Source organism: Protopterus annectens, chromosome 7.part0 (assembly GCF_019279795.1).
Source record: "Protopterus annectens isolate FY-2018-M chromosome 7.part0, PAN1.0, whole genome shotgun sequence".
NCBI lineage: Eukaryota > Metazoa > Chordata > Ceratodontiformes > Protopteridae > Protopterus > Protopterus annectens.
In genome coordinates this window covers 1243323242-1243329241 of record NC_056739.1, presented here as the reverse complement: position 1 = coordinate 1243329241, position 6000 = coordinate 1243323242, and the positions used below count along the sequence as shown (strand labels likewise).

The 6000-nt window shown below is 41.6% G+C and overlaps 1 protein-coding gene across 1 annotated transcript in view; it reads left to right on the top strand.

The window, feature by feature from the left end:
* The window catches only part of DENND4A (DENN domain containing 4A), a 2763357-nt gene that overhangs the window by 463911 nt on the left and 2293446 nt on the right, over positions 1 to 6000 (top strand). The gene's annotated exons all lie outside the window — the stretch shown is intronic.

The window sequence follows — 6000 nt, the reverse complement described above, 5'->3', positions numbered from 1 at the left end:
ACGTCTGAACGTCACCTTTATACCCTATGCTATGCGGGGAGTGTGTGTGATGTTCGGGGTATCTTAAAGCAACAGTAGGCTTTGTTGTACTGGCCAGACATTGGGCTACCCACGATAGGGAATCCCATAGGTAAAGAATACTGCAGCAGTGAAGGAAAGGACATCTACTGTTATGGTAAAATTTTACACAGTTGTACTTTTTTCTAAAAACTGAAAAGGATTCTCCCAGGATAATTGTGGTGATCCCCTTCTGGCAAAGACAACATTGTTTCTCCCTTCTTTTAAAAATGGCCAAGTGCAATCATCACAAACTTTCTCAGAGAATGAATTTGTCTTACGAAGACAGGGGTTGTCTGATACTCCACTAGCCATCAAATCTTTTTTTTTTTTTTGGATAATAGAATCTTGATGTCTTTTAGGCACCAGTTTTCTGAGAATGTGTAGCAGGTATTAAAGCAGGCTAAAAAGCCTGCTACTAGAAAGTTATATGGGTAAGTGGAAAAGATTTTTCTGATTGGTGCTGTAGTAAGAACTAGGATTCTTTTTAGGCCCAGATGTCTCTGGTCCTGCAATTTGTGAGACTTATCTGGCATTTCTTACTTTCCTATAAAGAGTCATGTTTCAGCCATGTTTGCTTGTAGCTCCTCCATTTTTACCCATCCTTAAATCAAGAAGAGAGGGTGGGTCCTTCTTGGGCTCGCTCTTTTTTTCTGGAGAAACTTGCTTTTTCCATTTGAACCAGCTCGTGAGGTTAATTTCAAGTTCCTGACTTGGAAATCAGTGTTACTCTCCTTGCAGAAGTTACAGCAATGAGTATCCTGGGTACAAGCTACTATGATGAGTCATTTTTATCTCATATTTTGCAGAGAGGGCAACTTTGAGAACATATCCTTCATTTATTGCCTGCCTGAAGTGGTTTCAGAGTTTAATTTGAGCCAGGCTATTCATATCCATGTTTTCTTTCTAGATCCAAATAATAAGGGGAAAAAAAGCATTTATACATACTCTGGAAGCCCACAGGCATCTCTGATGCTACATTGATTGGACTGAATCCTTTAGTACTTGTAATCAGTTTGTTCCATATGAATGGAATAAAAAGGGGGGCAATCAATATTAAAACAGACAATTTCTAAGTGGTTGTCTCATGCTATTGTATTTTGTTATACTAACCATAAGAAACTCTTTCCAGGCAAGGTCAGAGTCCCTTCTAACAGGGCTTTGGTTTCTTCTGTGAATTTTTGGAAAGGTGGTGGAGTCTAGAAGTAAACTAATGGCAGTTACTTTACCTGTGCATACTTTTACAAATTAGATTCCTTTTCTATGTCTGGAGCAGGTTTTGCTAAATCTACTCTTCAGGGTCTTCTGTACTCTGAACCTTCTTCCTCCTCCCTTTTATTCTAATCTCTGGTAATCAGTCCATGTAATGTAGGCTACTGCAACCGTGATCTAATGATGAACATATTGCAATTGTTTAAGTAAACTTTACATAACAGTAGGTGTTTGAATAGATCATTGTTGCAGGAGGAACATCCTCCTCCTTTTTCTTGTGTTTTTGCCAGAGTATGTGTGTGGGTTTTTTCCCTTTTCGAAGCATATGTCTAACTGGCAGGACGCTAGCCTCCTTACAAAAAACATCTGACAATTTGGTGCCCTAACACTGACTTTATACCACTCTCCTCGAGGTGTACAGTAGTTATGGTGTGCGGAAGGTGCTGTTGAAGCTAACCAGTTGTCATATGCTTGGCAGGATATAACCTATTTAGCTTAGGCTACTGTAACAGTGATCTGTTCAAACATCTAAAAGTTTGCTTGCACATTTGCACTTTTCCCAAAGATCGCTTGAGTAATTAGTTCTCCCTCATCAGTCTATGGGAGAACGGATGTGCTCCTTAGACCTACAAGACTTGTATTTGCATATTAAGATCATTGGAGAGTTGAAGTGTGGGGGGGGGGGTTCTTTTCTTTTTTTTTCTTTGTGACCGATCAGTCCAAACCAGTTTCGGACCTTGTTATCTGGACTCTTTCTCCCAAAGTGTTTGAAGCTCATGGCAGTGATGGCAGCATAGCAAAGACCACATTGTTTTACCTGAATGACTTGCTGCTCACTAACTGAACTCTAGAAAAACTTATCACTGCTTTCGAGTCTTTGCTCCTCCTCTTTCAGATCCTGGGACTAAAAGTAAATTTCAAAAACTCCCAGATGGGGTTTTCTCTTTGCATGAAGTTCATAGGTTTTCATTTGAACACCAATATTTGAATAGGCATCCTTCCTGCAATAGGAGATCTCCCTATGGTTGAAACATTCTCAAAACTCATCCAGTCTTCATCAGTGGGATGGATACTGGATGTCTGAAGCTGTGTTTAACACTTAGTTTAAACAGTTGTGTGCTTCAGGATGTTTGTGGTCATGGTGGCTGCAATATTTTTGCAACATGTATTATATGCTGGTTCTTCAATGAACTTTAAGGAAACAGTGGAATCAGTCAGTGGAGACTTTTTACAGTTAAATGAGGATCTGTTGGGCATGTCAGAGGAATCTAACCTAGTGGTTTACTGACTTGAGCCACTTCTTCCCTAATCCTCAACGATGGTCACCATGAATGCTTCTGTCCCGGGGGGTGGCATTTTCAGGAGTAAACTTCCATGGTGTCAAAATCAGTGCCAGAGGTCAGTTTGCAAATCAACATGTTGAGAGGAGGGCAGTTGTTCTTACATTGCAGACATTGCAGGATACCTTTCCTTGTGGATTGACATTCATATACTGTGACAGTATGGTATTTGTGTGGTATGTCAACAGGTGTGTGGGCCCCTTCCTTCCTCTTGTCAAGAGAAATTAAACTTTGGGAGTAGGCAGTGTCTTCCACTTACTTGTTTGTAGCTGCCTGCATATGTGGAGAAGCCAGTTGTCTAGCAGATTGGCTGAGCTAATATCTGCTGACCCCAGGAGTGGTCCTTGTGGAACCTGTATTACGTGGATTCAGAACACCTCTCTACAGTCTTTTTACTAACCAAACAAATGTCAAATGCGGTGATTTATTTTCCCTAATTCTGCCTCTGTGTCAGCTGGCAAGGGATACATTAGTCCAGTAGTGGCCTCCAGGTGCCCTCTGTACTTAATCTACTTTCTTCTAATTTATAAATTGCTGGAGAAAGTGCAGGTGAAGAAAGCCTAGATCATTCCCAACAATCATTCACATAATTCAACAAATGTGGTTTCCTGTGCTGTGGGTTCACCTCATGGAGAATCTTTTTGGGTTTTCATCCTCCAAGAGCCTTCTTACCCATCTCTCCATCAAACCTTAACTGGATCTCCAGGGTTTTGGGCTGAGCCTTTTTTTTTTCTTTATATACGATGTTTGATTAAAGCTATATTAAGGGGAACCTTTAAGAAACCCAGTATTTCTTTCACAATATCATAAGTTTCTCGCCAGGCACTGCTTTTTTTTTTTTTTTTAACTTGGAGTGTTTATTAAGATATTTGGCACTGTTTTCTTTTTTTTTTTTTTTTTTGAAAACGTGTAATGTTTACAAACTTTTGAATTTTGTGGGACAGAAAAGTTTACAAAGAAACGGACAAGAACTTGTGTGTCAGCATAATGCATGTGCTCACTTCATGACAACCTGCCTGCCATTTTGATGGTGTTAGTGTGCACGTGAGTGTTTGAACAGTGTTGACAGGGGAATTCTGTACTGTGCTGCTTTTGAACATTTGTGACCGCTTATTCTCCAACCAAGTCTTTCTGGCTAGTTTCACTGCTTTTGATGCTTCCCCCTAGTTAAAGCTTGGATGCTCACTCTGGCTCCGCTGGCTGTTCTCACACAGTACATATAAAGAAATAAAATCCCTTAGCAATGAGTCCTTGCTGTTGCAGACTGTGTCTGTGCCTGCAGTGGCCATCGGTTGTTCCTCACACCACTTTCATACGACTCTGGCTTCCTTTGTTGTTGTACTTTTGGTGTTCATAAACAGGAGGTCAGTAACATTCTCTTCAGCTGTTCCAGTCCTTGACACATGCATGGGAGAGCCATCTTCTCTAGGTTTGGGAGACATTCTTGGAGATTCTTTTTGGGGTAACAAGGACAAGAGCCCATTAGAATGGGCAGACTCCCCTCCTTTGTCAGTCCTTTTCTGCTGGAACTTCAATTAAGGAAAAACAAAAAGTTAAACATTATTCTGATAGTTATTACTGCTAAAACAAATGAGTTCTTTACCTTGTCTTGACATGCATTACATGCAGTAAATCATTGTGCACAGAAGCCTTTACAGATGGGCATTTCCTATAAAGTGTTTCCTGAGGAAACCAGATCTAATAATTCTGATTTTGATAGAAATAGGGCTTATGTCTCCTGCAGATTCCCAAGCCCAACTCTGACTGTGAGAAAAACTTTTAATTGTTATCCTCCTAATCAGACCATTGCTGGGATGAATGAGGTATTTTTACGGGAAAAATTTGATATTACCCCTGAAGTGAGGAGATACATGTTGGATGGATATGCCTTATTAGTCTTTATTCATCCTATACTTTAAGCCCTGGAGGGTGTTAAATGCTGCCTGTACTCATCCTGATACCTACTGCATCAGGTTTCTTCTACTTCAGTTTTCAGAATTCTGAATTACCAGGCATGTATGTGGAAATTTATGCTATGTCATATGGACAGTTTGAGGAAATCAGTTTCGTACAGAAGAAAGCTCTTTTTTGAACCAGGCTGTTTCTACCTATTGTTTGGGTCTTCTGCTACCCAAGTTCTCAAAAAATTTGATGAAAGAGGGGAAATTAATTCAGCATATTTAAAAGATATTCCTTGCACCACAGTACAAGTCTTTTGCTGGCAAACTGAATGCAAAAAAGAAATGCCCAGAGGTTAAACAATAAGCAGGGGTCAGGTCTTTAGAGATAAAAGGATAGGCCAACAGTACAGAATAACTATGCCAGCATTCCTTACCCTCTTCCCTTTCTTCTGTCCGATATCACTGCAAAACTAGTCATCGACATTCACCTTTGACAAAATGTAGATGTTCATTGTGTTACACTGCTCCAGTCATTACACTTGGGTTTATCCTGCCGTCAGGCAGTTCCACAGTCGGCCAGAGTTCCAAAGTCTTGGTCCGGTGTCGGTTGCTGTCACCTCCTCCCTGACGTCAGTGTGACAGGGGTATACAAGATGCAGCCAATGGCATTTTCTTCAGTCTTTCTTGCTGCGCGGTGCCCGAAGCAGAAGCAGTTCGCAAGTGCCGGTCGGCCGACTCCTGAGATTTTCATTCCGAATCCAGAACCGAAGTCTTCTAAGAAAGCAAAGTACCCCGTTGGGGAAACTTTTTCTTGCCTCAGACCGATGTCAGTAAAAGTTAATAACTGTATTTCTTGTGGGAAGCAAATACCTCATAAGGATTTCCACTCCTATTGTATTCCATGCCTAGGCCCTGACCACGACGTTACTGGTTGTCGGTTTTGTGCTAGGTGTAACAAGCGCACTATTAAACGTCAGTTTGATTTTGCCCGACATTATTTTGGTAGAAAATTCCATTACACCATGCCGTTGGAAATTCCGACGACTGCAATGCATAAAAAGCACAAGGAGAAGGACAGGCATCCGAGGCCCAAAACGGACGACGAGGCCTTTTCTAGGCCAGTCACCAGTCCTCTGGTTTTCAGCGAGGCGCCTACGCAGCCCCTGACGACCGCTTCCACAGAACCACAGACCACCTCCGATTCCCATGTGGAGCTGGCTGGGCCTTCGGACGCACTAGGCCTTCAGTTTACCGATCCTAAACAGACAGAGGAAACCAAAGTAGCTGAGCAATCCACAGCTACAGAGGGTGTTTTCAGATCTACCCAGTTAACTATTAAACACTCTTAAGTCTAAGCCCCCCTTAAAGGCTAATAAACAGACACAACTCTCTCCAGAACAGGTTTCCATGCCTAAGAAACAAATGCTAAAAATGGCCGAGGACCTAATCATCCTGATCAGGGGGTCCCATCCCCCTCCTGATAAAAGGCC